The following is a 15,080-nucleotide window of genomic DNA, read 5'->3' on the forward strand; positions in this document are numbered from 1 at the left end:
TTTTTTAAACGGTTAAAAAACACAAATATTTATTTTTATTATTTTATTTTTGAAATACCGTCCAACCATCGCACCCAAGAATCCCCTCCCCCCCCCAACTCCCCCCACCCCCCCACCCCCCCTATATATATTTTTTTTTTTTAAGATCATCTCACAAATGACCACCACACCCTCACACTATAATACCCCCCCCCACCCACCCACCCAATTTTTTTTTTTGAAACGGTTAAAAAACACAAATATTTATTTTTATTATTTTATTTTTGAAATACCGTCCAACCATCGCACCCAAGAATACCCTTCCCCTTCCCCCGAATTTTTTTTTTTTTGCATTTTTTTCGCATTTTTGGAAAATAATGTAATAAATGTCCACACCCCCACACTATACACCCCTATTCACTCCACCTCTCCCTCCTTTGTGATTTAAATTGAGAGTCCCTTCACCTTTAAAAAGAAAAAAGATGAGCGGTCTGCACCCGCAAGGCGGTGCTCTTGATTGCATTTTGTTATGATGGCATAACATTTAAGTTTTTGTTCATAAATAAGAAATTATTGGAAATGCAATTGATTCACTTTGGAGCTGAATTGTTTGAATCTTGTTACTCTGGAAAACATTTACAGTTTTGGTTTGTAAATAAAAAATCATTCGATATGCAAGCGATTCACTTTGAGTTGACAATTTTGCAATTTTGTTACGCTGGCATAACATTTTAAGTTTGGCCTGTAAATAAGAATTGATTCGAAATGCAAGTGATTCACTTTGGAGCTGAAATGTTTGTAATTTTGTTACGCTGGCAGAACATTTTAAGTTTTGGTTGGTGAACAAGAAATGATTCCAAATGCAATTGATTCACATTGGAGTCTAAGTGTTTGGAATTTTGTTACGCTGGCATATCATTTTTCAAGTTTTTGTCAGTAAATAAGAAATCATTTGAAACGCAAGCATTTCACTTTGGAGTTGAAATGTTATGAACTTTGTTACGCTTCCATTACATTTTAAGTTTTGGTCATTAAATAAAAAATCATTTGAAAAGCAAGCATTTCACTTTGGAGTTGAAAATTTTGGAATTTTGTTACGCTGGCATATTTTGAGTTTTGGTCTGTAAATAAGAAATGATTCGAAACTTTGGAATTTGTTACACTGGCATAACATTTTAAGTTAGGCCTTTAAATAAGAAATGATTCTAAATGCAAGCAATTCAATTTGAGTTGAAATGTTTGAAGTTTTGTTATGCTGGCATAACATTTTTAAGTTTTGGTCTGTAAATAAGAAATCATTACATATGCAAGCAATGCACTTTGAGGTTGAAATGTTCGGAATTTTGTAACGCTGGCATAACATTTTTAGTTTTGGTCTGTAAATAAGAATTCATTCGATATGCGAGGAATTCACTTTGGAGTTGAAATGCGATGAATTTTGTTACGCCTGCATAACATTTTTTTTGAGTTTTGGTTGGTAAATAAGAAATGATTCACTTTGTAGCTAAATTGTTTGTATAACATATTAACAGTTTGGGTTGGTAAATAAGAAATTATTCGAAATGCAATTGATTCATTTTGGAGTCAAAGTGTTTGGAATTTTTTGTTGCTGGCATAACATTGCACTTTTGGTCTGTAAATGAGAAATGATTCGAAATGCAACTGAATCACTTTGGAATAAAAGTATTTGGAATTTTGTTACGCTGGCATAACATTAACAGTTTAGTTCTGTAAATAAGTTATCATTCGGTATGCAAGCGATTCACTTTTAAGTTGAAATGTTATGAATTTTGTTAAGCTGGCGTAACTTTTTTTTTTCATCTTCAATAAATAAGCATATCGAAATTATCACAAAAACTGGATTTTTTTAGTAGAAAAACCCTGTAAAACACCCCTATAAATTGGGATTCATGGATATTCCCTTTTTAAAATAGACACAGTTATTTGTTCTAATTTCTACAATTTATTGGTTTTGATATTGCCGTATTCTTATGCAATATGCATAAAAAATATGCCTAAATATTCATAGACAGCAAGCTGATAAACACGCATTTTGTAATATACATATATTTTGCCAAACAAGTTTTATAAAATTGCTTGCATGGACGCACTGCTTCTTTCTATTTCTATGCATTTCCAGCTTCTGGAGGGAATTTGAAACACAGCGCGGACCTAATTTTTATTCCAGTTTTATCTTGTACTTTGTTATGTTTTGCATGGAAGCTTTCTAATCAGGCAATTTTTATCTCTACCCTCACAAAAACTAGTTAAACATTTGTAAGGATTGCTAAAAATATTTCTAGGCAGGCATATTTGTTTTCACTTGTATACCCTGTAATCCAGTCTGGACCAAGTTGAAGGTTTAGCATGCCTACTAAATAATCGCTTTAAACCACTAAGGCTTTCTAAGGCTTTCTTAAATAGTATTTAAGTTATGTTTATCATCAAATTTTTATGTTCCCCACTATAGTAGTGGGGGACATATTGTTTTTGCCCTGTCTGTTGGTTGGTTGGTTGGTTCCCGGGTGTACTTTGTCCAGGGTTTTCCATGGAAATCCATGGAAAATATGAGGCTGGAGTATTCGGACCAAGTTTCCAGCCTTTCCCAGCGTCAATATTTAAAAAAAAGGGTGGAAAATTGTCCATGGTATGTGGAAATAGCCTGGAATAGTTTCCATGGTTTTCCAGGCTCCCTGGAATAATTACCATGGAACAATTTCCAGGGTTTTCCAGCCAGCATGGAATAAATACCGTCCGAATACTCCATGTAATCTGGAAAACCATGGAAAACCATGGATTTATTTCCAGGGTTTTCCAGATTACATGGAGTATTTGGACGGTATTTTTTGCATGCTGGCTGGAAAACCCTGGAAAATGTTTCAGGGTTTTTCCATGTTTAATATTCCATGGATGCCTGGTATAACATGGAAAATTGTCCAGCGTTTACTATGGTCACTGAAAAGAAAAAGAAATTTCTGGTCTAAAAACAATATTTATGTATTAAATGAATACAATACTCACAGCTTAAGAAAATCATAATTTAAGGTTAGATTTAAACAAAACAAAAAATCAACATAATGCCTAAGTTTCTTCGATGTATTATTTTGTTCACAATTCATCAAAATATAACATCAGATTACAAATTGTGTTACATTTATTTAACAAATTATTCAGATCAAACAAGCGTTGTTTAATACATGCTTACAAAGCCTCTAGGTCCATTATCATAAATCAGGCCCTTACATAACAGAACAGGCGCTACTTTAAAAGTTAAAAAGTATAATGCAACCTTCACAACATGTATTCAAAGTAACAAAATACAAGCATTAGTCAAGTAATATACAGTAACAATTCACGAACCCTGTACAAACGATATACAAGAAACAAAATGAAAAATTTATGTTGTTTTAGCTGCTTCATGTATGTCACAATATATGTAGCTGCCCATGAGCACAAGGATACTATTTTTATGTCCCCAACTATAGTAGTGGGGAACATATTGTTTTTGTCCTGTCTGTTGGTTGGTCTGTTGGTTGGTTGGTCTGTTGGTTGGTTGGTTGGTTTGCGCCAACTTTAACATTTTGAAATAACTTTTGCTATATTGAATATAGCAACTTGATATTTGGCATGCATGTGTATCTCATGGAACTGCACATTTTGAGTGGTGAAAGGTAAAGGTCAAGGTCATTCTTCAAGGTCAGAGGTCAAATATATGTGGCCAAAATCGCCCATTTTATGAATTCTTTTGCAATATTGAAGATAGCAACTTCATATTTGGCATGCATGTGTATCTCATGGAGCTGCACATTTTGAGTGGTGAAAGGTCAAGGTCAAGGTCATCCTTCAAGGTCAGAGGTCAAATATATGTGGCCCAAATCGCTTATTTTATGAATACTTTTGCAATATGGAAGATAGCAACTTGATATTTGGCATGCATGTGTAACTTATGGAGCTGCATATTTTGAGTGGTGAAAGGTGAAGGTCAAGGTCATCCTTCAAGGTCAGAGATCAAATATATGTGGCCCAAATCGCTTATTTTATGAATACTTTTGCAATATGGAAGATAGCAACTTGATATTTGGCATGCATGTGTATCTCATGGAGCTGCACATTTTGAGAGGTGACAGGTCAAGGTCAATGTCATCCTTCAAGGTCAGAGGTCAAATATATGTGGCCCAAATCGCTTATTTTATGAATACTTTTGCAATATTGAAGATAGCAACTTGATATTTGGCATGCATGTGTATCTCATGGAGCTGCACATTTTGAGTGGTGAAAGGTCAAGGTCAAGGTCATTCTTTAAGGTCAAGTATATGGGTAAAAATTGCGCATGTAATGTCACTTCTGCAATATTGAAGCTAGCAATTTTATATTTGGCATGCATGTGTATCTCATGGAGCTGCACATTTTGAGTGGTGAAGGGTCAAGCTCAAGGTCATCCTACAAGGTCAAACAGCATATAGGGGGACATTGTGTTTCTCAAACACATCTTGTTAGTAATGCGTTTAAGTATTTTAGGATAGAAATGTAATGTTTTAAAATAATTTCTGAACATTTTGTTTTCAAATAATTTTTGAACACGTTTGTTAAAAATATTCCAAAACGTTTTGATATCTTATGTTTCCGTTTTCCTAAATAATTATGTAAATTGGTTGGTTTGAGCATAAAATACACGTATTTTTCGAACGTAAACAAGGCTTTAACTTAAAACAGCATTAAGTCTAAGTACCTGGAAGCTTATCTTTTTGTCGTCGGATAATTTAAGTTCAATTCATATAAAGAAATTAGTCTATAACAATGATTTAGTTAACATAAACGTTCATACCGCAAAAGCACATCACCAACTGTTGTTAAAACTGTTGTTAACTTAAAAATCCAACTGCTTTGTTGAAATAGTTTATTAATGTTTCGTCATATTTATACTGAAATAACTTGGCATAAAAATAAATCCTTATCTTAAACAAATGCTTTCTTTTAAAATCACATGTGCAAACACATATGTTGAGAAAATGGCATTGTCAACAATCTAGTTCATAATTAGATCTGATAATTAATATTTAGACAGCTAGCTTAACTATACTGTATTTTCATAAAAATTTCCAGAATAAGGTTGCATTTACCTAAATGTGCAATGTTATGTTTAGTTTTATTCATTCGGACTTGCTGAAAGAAAAAAAGTATCAATAAAAAGTTTTGTGTTTTCATTTAATTATAATAAGGACTTGTTGCAGCAAGATGATCGAAGTTTTAGCTTTTGATAATTTCTTTTATGCATTTATTTTGTTAACCAGGTTTTCCGAAGGAAACAACTGGTTATTAGATTGGCGATGTCGGCGGGCGGGCAGGCTGGTGGGCGGAACAAGCTTGTCCGGGCCATAACTTTGTCGTTCATTGTCAGATTTTAAAACCATTTGGAACATGTGTTCACCATCATAAGACGGTGTGTCGCGCGAAAGAATTACGTTGATATCTCCAAGGTCAAGGTCACAATTTGAGTTTGAAGGTCAAAATGGCCATAAATGAGCTTATCCGGGCCATTACTTTGTCGTTCATTGTCGGATTTAAAAATCGTTTGGCACATTTGTTCACCATCATTAGACTGTGTGTCGCACGAAAGAATTACGTCGATATCTCCAAGGTCAAGGTCACAGTTTGAGTTTGAAGGTCAAAAATGGCCATAAATGAGCTTGTCCGGGCCATCACTTTGTGATTCATTGTGAGATTTATAAAACATTTGGCACATTTCTTCACCATCATTAGACGGTGTGTAGCGCGAAAGAATAACGTCGATATCTCCAAGATCAAGGTCACAATTTGAGTTTGAAGGTCAAAAATGGCCATAAATGAGCTTGTCTGGGCCATTACTATGTCATTCGTTGTGAGATTTTAAAATCATTTTGCACATTTGTTCACCATTATCGGACGGTGTGTCATGCGAAAAAATAACGTCAATAGACGAGTTAACGCGTGACGTCACACGCACCTGCAAAGTTTAGACTCCGCCCACTGGTTGGCAAAAGAGGTGCAATTTATATAGACGAGTTAACGCGTGACGTCACACGCACCTGCAAAGTTTAGACTCCGCCCACTGGTTGGCAAAAAGAGTAGGACTTCATACGTCACAAGCATATTATCTCGTTATGATCGGAGAATGCCCAGACAATTACACAGAAAACATGCCAGTGTCATAAACATAGGGACCTATACTTTAATTGGGTCCCTGCATAGACCACATGTGGCAGACTTTATGATACCCCAAATCATCTCTTGGCATATTGAGCAGTCATATATACCGGTAATATTGAGCAAGCCAAAAATTAAAGCCAAAATACGTAACATTTGCTTTAATGAATAATTAAACATATTAAAAAAAGAAGATATTTGTCCGAAACGGATTAACAGGAACATGTGTATTTATATGTTAGCCAGTTTAATCATAATAATAGAGTGCTTTATAACTTTAAATTAAAATTTGTGCAATATTACTGCTAACAATTGATGTATTTAACGCGGGTACCGGCAAATGTAAACTCGGCAATTTAGTGTGAATATTGTACGTTCTCGCAGTGCACGTAACTCCATCATGAAACCAAGCAATCACAATGGATAAACAATATTTGCGTAAAATAAATCAAATAAATATATATATTTATCATAAAATGCTAGATTGTTACATTTATCACTCCTTACTACTTGTTAAGAGATTTCAATATACATGTATGCAAAGACAGTTCAATTTGCACAATATGCAGGTTTTATTTCCATTTGTATAATATTTTTTAAATATTGTAATTCAATGGAAACGAAACGAAAATTCATTATATGGAAAAGAAAATTACCACAACATTTAACGATTGTTATGTATTCCGTTTTTTATGGCTTTGTTTTATAATTGATTTAATGCGCCTCTTATAATACACTTTCGATCGCAGATGAACATTAACAATATCAACACCGTTATAGTTATAATAAAATAAATGTAAGTTTTATAAGTTTTGAAATATCATTTTTTAAAGTCTTACTATAAAAAAAGAATACGGCTAATTTATTGTTTTGTTGTGTGGTATTGTCAGTATTTAGTCTTCCGACCATGTTTACTCTGAGGCTAATAACTAATTTGTATTTTTATAAAGAGGAAATTATATATATGAATATACATTTATTGGTTCTAAATATGATATATTTGCACTATTGTTTAAGAGTTGTAATGTTTATTTCGGATTTTTTATCGTTTAATTGACTTAACAAAAGCCCTTTATACATGTTTTACGTGACTGTAACCAGTGTTTTTGCCAACCAGTCAGTGCGCATGCGCGGAAAATACCGAATGTAAACAATAACAATTAACTCGTCTATAAGCGCATATACGAACGTTGATTGTTATTGTTTACATTTCGATATTTCCGCGCATGCGCATTGACTGGAGGGCAAAAACACTGGTTACAGTAACGTAAAGCATGTATAAAGGGCTTTTGCTTCGTCAATATTTTGATAACAAATGCGAAATAAAAATGAATATCTTTAAAAAAAATAGTGCTAATATATTATATTTAGTACCAATATATGTATATTCACATATATATATCGATCCCTCTTCATAAAAACAATGTAGTTATAAGCATCAGAGTAAACGTGGTGGGAATACTAAATACTGACAATCCCACAAAACAAAACAATGAAATTGCCTTATTGTTTCTGATAGTAGACTTTAATAAATGATATTGCAAAAATAATAAAACACTTATTAATTTGATAATAATTATTCGTGGTATGGATAGGGTTTTTTTCATCAGCTTGTAAGAGGTGCATTTAATCAATTATCAAACAAAGCCAAAAACGGAATACATAAAAAAAAATGTTATGGTTATATACTTTTCCAATCAATAAATTTTCGTTTCGTTAACATTGAATGCCAATGTTAATAAATTTTATCATACAAACGCGGAAAAAAACCTGCATATTATGCAAATTGAATTGTCTTCGCATGTATATTGAAATCTCTTTACTAGTGACACGGAGCGTATATTGTCATCTAGAGTCCGTGCTAGTGATAATTAGTGATAATTTAAAGTCTAGCATTCTATTATAAACACATTATAAATTTCATTTCTTTAACGCAAGTATTTTTTACCATATTGTGATAGCTTCTTTTCATGATGGTATTGTGTACACTGAAGTAACGTAAAATCTTTACACGTACTAGCGAAGTTTACATTTGCCGGATCCCTTAATTACGTAGCAGTAATACTGCACAATATGTTAAAATTATATTTATTGAACACTGTATTATAATGATTCAATTAACTGGCTAATATAATGCACTAGTTCCTGTTAATCCATTTCTGACAGATTTCGTCATTTTGTAATGTTGAAATATTTTATTGAAGCCACTTTTCTTTTTGCTTTAAAATTTGGCTTTACTGATTTCTCAAAATGCCAAGAGATGTCATGAATTGTGTTTAATGAACAGGCAATCGTCTGCAACATGTGGTTTATGGCATGGACCCAATGTGCCTTGGTTTATGACACCCTGTTGTCTTTGTCTGGACGGTCTCCGATCATAACGAGATAATCGATTTGTGATGAACAAAGGTGCAATTTAACACCTATGCTGCAACACAGAGTGTCAAAACTGGTGTAACAATTAAATAAATCAATAACATTAATCGATAAAATTTATTTAATGTGTAACAAGGTTAGTTTTTTTAGACATATAGAGGTTACTACATGCATACAGGTATGTTGCTAAGATAAAATCTATCTATTTGTTGTTTGTCTTCATCCTCAATTGTTTTCGTTCATTAAATCTATTTTATTCTGAAAGAATTACAATTTCTGAGACTTGTTTTAACTTCAAATGGTCGCAAAGAAGTGCAAGTAGAGAAATTTTGTGGTAACCATATACCGTATGTGCTCTTAAATGGTTTTCCACTCCCGAGTTCGTTTGAAGTAAAAACAAATAATAACAATATTATTCAAAAATAAAGTTCCTTTCATGCTTATGTCTTTTCAGGCATCATAATTAAAATTATATTTGATATTATGCATGATTATCAACAAAAACGTTGATTTTGTCAAGGCAGTACTATGAGATAGATATTGAGATAGAGCTTCTGTATATGCGCTTTTTGCCCTCCAGTAGAAACTCGGGTCATTTAGCAGGTGCGCGTGACGTCACTCGTCAACGTTCGTATAGAGAAGGTTGACGAAATCTTCGTTTTTAATGATAATCTTGCACAATATCAAATATAATTTTACTAATTATGTCTGAATAAAACATTAGCATGCAAGGAAATGCATCTTTGGTACGATTTTATTGTTGTTATTATTATTTGTTTTTACTGACAACGAACTCGGGAGTGGAACACAATCTAAGAGCTCGATATGTGGTTAAACAAAAATCTCTCTACTTGGCACTTCATCGCAACCTTTTATAGTTAAAAACTTCTCAGAAATTCAAATTCTTTCAGAATGAATTAAATTTAATGAACGAAAACAAATAAGATACAAACAAACAACGAATAGGTCAATTGTATGTACGCGACATAGGGTAACTGATTTGAACCTTTATGTGTCTGGAAAAAACTTACCTTCTTACACATTCAATAAATTCTTTTATTTAACGTAATTGTTTTATTTAATTGTTCACACTAATTTTGGCACTCTTTGTTGCAGCATTTATATCCCGGTGTATAATTGCACCTTTGTTATCACAAACCGATTATCTCGTTATGATCGGATACTGTCCAGACAATTACAAAGAAAACATGGTGTCATAAACCCAGGGACCTACACTTGGACCCCTGCATAAACCACATGTTGCAGACGAGTGTCTGGTCAGTAAACATAAGTCACGATACCTCTATGTCATCTCTTGGCATATTGAGCAATCATTTAATATAAAGAAGTGAAACTCCAGCTGCTGGAGCAGTATTGAATTTTCATTAAAAACAATTCTTAAAAAATAATAAAAACACAATACCGCCACCAGCCTCTGAAGGCTGAAAATATAACAACATCGGGGATACACGCTATTGCATCCACGCAGCACACATCAAACTGTTGAAAGCCACATTTTAAAGCTAAAAATACTGATAAGTTAATTTTTTATGAAATATTTTAACATTCTAACAAAAATGAAGACATTTGTCGGAAATGTATTAACTGGAACGAGTGTATATATTTATTAGCCAGTTAAACTTAATAATACATTGTTTAATAACTATACATTTTAATATTGTGCAATTTTACTGCTATGCAATTAAGGTATTTAACGGGTACCGGCAAAAGTTAACTCCGCTATTATGTGTAAAGATTGTACATTACTGCAGGGTCCGAAACACGATCATGAACATAAGCAGTCACAAAAGGGGCCGTTAGATAAATTAAATATATGCATTTATCATAAAATGCTATATTTTTATCACTCCTTATTACTAATAGAGATTTCTATATACATGCAAAGACAGTTACATTTGCGTAATTAATATGCAGGGTTTTTCCGTTTGTATGGTAAATTGAATTTATATTCATTCGATGTAAACGAAACGTAAATTCATTCAATGTAAAAGAAAATTACCCCAATATTTAAAAAAAGTACTGTATTCCGCTTTTTAGGGCTTTTTTTTAATTGATTAAATGCACCTCTGACTCTATTGATCGCTGATGAAATAAAACACTATCCACACCACTTAAAATTATAATACAATTAAAATATGTTTTATTAGTGTTTAAATATAATTTATTCAAGTCTTATTATCAGAAAGAATACGGCTAATTTATTGTTTTGTTTTGTGGAATTGTCAGTATTAAGTTTTCCGATCACGTTTACTCTATCCTAATAACTACTTCGTATTTTTATGAAGAGGAAATTTTATTTGTGAATATACATTTATTTGGTACTAAATATGCTATATTTGCACTTTTTTTTAAAGAGTTTTAATGTTTATTTCGTTTTTATTATCAATTTATTGACTAAACAAAAGCCCTTTATACATATTTTACGTTACTGTAACCAGTGTTTTTGCCAACCAGTCAGTGCGCATGCGCGGAAAATCCCGAATGTAAACAATAACAATTAACTCGTCTATATCTCCAAGGTCAAGGTCGCCACAACAAAAAATAGATTGATTTTGAACAACTATGTAACAATGCACATTTTGATTTTGAGTTTTCTCTCTTTATCAGACTTTTTTTTCAATTTTTTTTTTATATCAATCATTTTTTTCAATTATATTGATCAATAAAAAAATAGATTGAAATATTCTCCAATTTTACTGTTGAACAGTTATTGACAAAAAACTATCGTGTCTACATGTACACATATCATATCACAGATATACTTTGTTCAAGAATTAAAGAGATAGAGAAAATGTACTTAAAACCAACTATTTGCGATACTTATGATATTAAATGCAGCTTGTATTTGAGAATAAATTACACAATTAAAATGCATTTTAGTTTTGCATTGGTTGTAAATAAAGAGTAGAAGCGTAGAGGAATTGTTTACAATATAAAGAAGTGAAACTCCAGCTGCTGGAGCAGTATTGAATTTTCATTAAAACAATTAGTTGGTCCTTTATTTAAGGCAAGTGACCGATTGCCCAAACAGTACAAAACAGCACAATACAGCACAATACAAACCAACATAAACACAAAATATGAATAAAGCTGGGGTCACCGCCTTGGAACGGTCAATGCAAAGCATTGGGGGTTTAAACCTGGTTATAGAGCGCTCAACCTCACACTTGGCCCAGCAATATTCATAATACATTTAAGTGTAAATAAAATTTAACGTCATAGCATTGTAACTCAAATTAAACAATAATAAAAGGGAATTAAAACGCATTCAATTTAATTACTATTTAATTACTCAATTGCATTGAAGATACAAGAGTAACAGAATTACAACTTTTTGACGAACGATCAAATAAAACTATTAACAATTGTCAACTACATTCCTTCTTTATAGAAAAGATTTGAGAATATAGAATCATATAGTTAATATCTCAGATAAAAACAACACTTACAAATGTGAATAATTAACAAAAATTAACTCTTAAAGGAAGTATGAAATTTCATTTTAAATCATAAATACAGATTGTATACAAAAGTCATGTAGGCCTACATGGATGATATGTGAAATACAGTATTATGTGAAAGTCAGAAATACCATTATTCTAATTAATTTTATATACAGACGTAGGTCATGTATGATATGTCATGCAGTATTACTTGAAAATCAGAGTATCATTGTTCTTAATAACTTTGAATGGAAAAACAGTGAAAACGTATTTTAATAATAGAGCACAGTCTGTACTACCGCCTGTCTGCTCAGCACTCGTCCTCTTTTAAAGATTTTACACTAAATAATCGAACTATAAAGCGCAAGTTAAGTATGTACGCTTGTTTGTATGAAGTACTTTTATTATTTGAACTACACCTTCCCAGAATAGTTTAGTTCCTTTGGGTCTCAGGTGAGCGCCTTAGGGCCCATGGTCCTCTTGTTTTTTACATGTCTATACCCTGTTATTCAGGCAGGACCATGCTTTATGTTCAGTATGTATATTACTTTTCCTCAATGTATTTTCCTATTATATAAGAAAAAAAACTCTAGTTGCTCCAGCGTTTATTTAGGACAGAAATGTAACTTTTAAAGTACATGCAATTTCTAATCATATACGTTAACAAAGTTCCAAAACTTGTGATGTATCTACTATATTTTATTAACGTTTTCGTGAATGTAAAATTATGTACCATGATTTCAGCTTAGAATACAAGTATTTGTCACATGAAAAGGAGCCTGTACCATGGGTATGCCCTTAAATCAGCATTAAGTCCAAGTACCTGAAACCTTTTATTTTTTTCGTCGGATAATTTAAGTTTAATTAATATAAATAACTATAAGCACATCCCCATTTAAACAGATGTGAAATTTAAAAGCCATCTGCCAAGTAAAACTAGTTTAATATCTTTTAATGTTTAGTCATATTAATACTGAAATAACATTGCATAAAATAAAATCATTTTCTTAAACAAATGCTTTCTCTCATAATCACATTTGTAATTACAGATGTTGGGAAAAAAATTTGTCAACAATCTAGTTTATAATTAGATCTTATTATTCATTCTTAGACAGATAGCTTTATTATTATGTATTTGTATATACATGTCCAGAATTAGGTTGCATTTTCCACAGTGTTCAATGTTATGTTTGGTTTAATTCATTCGGACTTGCTGGAAGAAAAAAAAGTATAAATATAAAGTTTTCTGTTGTCAGTTTGTCATTTTATTATACTAAGCGCTTGTTGCAGCAATGTGATCAACTATTTAGCTGCTGCTTATTTCTGTAATGCATTTATTTGGTTTTCTGCTAATGAAGTATCATGTCAAAGAATATGAATGCATTTGCGTTATGGTGTCAAATTAAAATATCTTGATATAACATTTAACGATATATAATAAACGTAGATGTTATGATGTATTTTGTATAAAAAACAGAAAAAACCATCAAAATATGTACGCATATTGTAAATTGACTTGATTCACTACTAATGTAATCTTGATAAATATGAAACTCATAACATTGTAACTCTCATTTGTACGAAATACTTATTTTGATATCGCTTGATTCATTCATAGAATATATACAGTGTACGCCTGATTACACATATATGTTAGTCAAATTAACACGCAATTAGGAATATATACATTGTACCATAATAGTATAACTATTTTGCTAGCATGTACAAACTGATTTTTTCTATATGTGTGTATTTCCAGCATAAAGGAGAGTTTTAAACAAAGCGCTTTTTGAAACATATTCCTGGGGTTGCATAAAAAATTTTTACACGTCTATACCCTGTAATCCATTCGTGACAATGCTTTGTGTTCAGCATGTCTATTACGTTTCCTCAATATGCGTCCATTATATAAGAGAAAAACTCTAGTTGCTCCAGCGTTTATTGAGGATAGAAATGTGCAATGTTTTAAAGTACATGCAATTTCTCATTAAGTAAGTAAACAAAATTTCAAAACTTGTGATATATCTACTATATTTTATTAACGTGTTTGCGAATGTAAAATTATATACCATGACGGATTTCAGAATAGCATAAAAGTATTTGTCCAACGAAAAGGAACCTGTACTATGGGTATGCCCTTAAATCAGCATAAAGTCCAAGTACCTGAAAGCTTTTATTTTTGTCATCGGATAACTTAAGTTCAATTTATATAAATAAATTAGTCTATAACAATGAATATGGCAACACAAATGTTCACACATTCAATAGCACATCACCATTTAAACAGATGTGAAATTAAAAAGCCAACTGCTAAGTAAAACTAGTTTATAATTGTTTAATGTTTAGTCATATTAATACTGAAATAACATTGCATAAAATTAAATCCTTTTTTTAAACCAATGCTTTCTCTCATAATCACATGTGTCAACATAAATGTTGGGAAAATAGCATTGTCAACAATCTAGTTCATAATTAGATCTGATTATTCATTCTTAGGCAGATAGCTATATTGTCCCCTACCGGTTTCACTGGAGGGGACCTATGGTTTGCGCTCTGTGCGTCTGTTAGTCTGTCTGTCACACTTTTCTGGATCCTGCGATAACTTTAAAAGTTCTTCATATTTTTTCATGAAACTTGAAACATGGATAGATGGCAATATGGACATTATGCACGTCATTTCATTTTGTTACTACGTCAAAAATTCTGATTGCTATGGCAACAAATAGACTAGAAATACTGCTGAAAATGGTGGTTTTCTGAATCCTGCGATAACTTTAAAGTTCTTTATATTTTTTCATGAAACTTGCAACATGGATAGATGGCAATATGGACATTATGCACGTCATTTCATTTTGTTCCTACGTCAAAAATTGTGGTTGTTATGGCAAACAGAAAAAATAATCTGAAAATGGTGGAAATTCTGACAATAGTGGAGCCGGTAGGGGACCATATTGCTTGACTATAGCCTTGTTATTATGTATTTTTATATACATTTCCAGAATTAGGTTGCATTTTCCACAGTGTTCAATGTTATGTTTGGTTTAAATCGTTCGGACTTGCTTGAAGAAAAAAGTATGA

General features: G+C 32.1%; 1 long non-coding RNA gene across 2 annotated transcripts; it reads left to right on the top strand.

Moving 5' to 3' along the window:
• The first annotated feature begins 201 nt into the window (after positions 1-201).
• On the top strand, positions 202-13,249 carry LOC127850047 (uncharacterized). Of its 2 annotated transcripts, XR_008035024.1 has the most exons (3): positions 202-3,656; positions 3,809-6,001; positions 9,655-13,249. It is a non-coding gene; the product is annotated as an uncharacterized LOC127850047 (long non-coding RNA). The 2 variants fall into 2 exon arrangements; XR_008035023.1 differs by having other exon boundaries at positions 202-6,001.
• Positions 13,250-15,080: the final 1,831 nt, after the last annotated feature.

This window comes from Dreissena polymorpha, chromosome 11 (assembly GCF_020536995.1).
Source record: "Dreissena polymorpha isolate Duluth1 chromosome 11, UMN_Dpol_1.0, whole genome shotgun sequence".
Lineage (NCBI taxonomy): Eukaryota > Metazoa > Mollusca > Bivalvia > Myida > Dreissenidae > Dreissena > Dreissena polymorpha.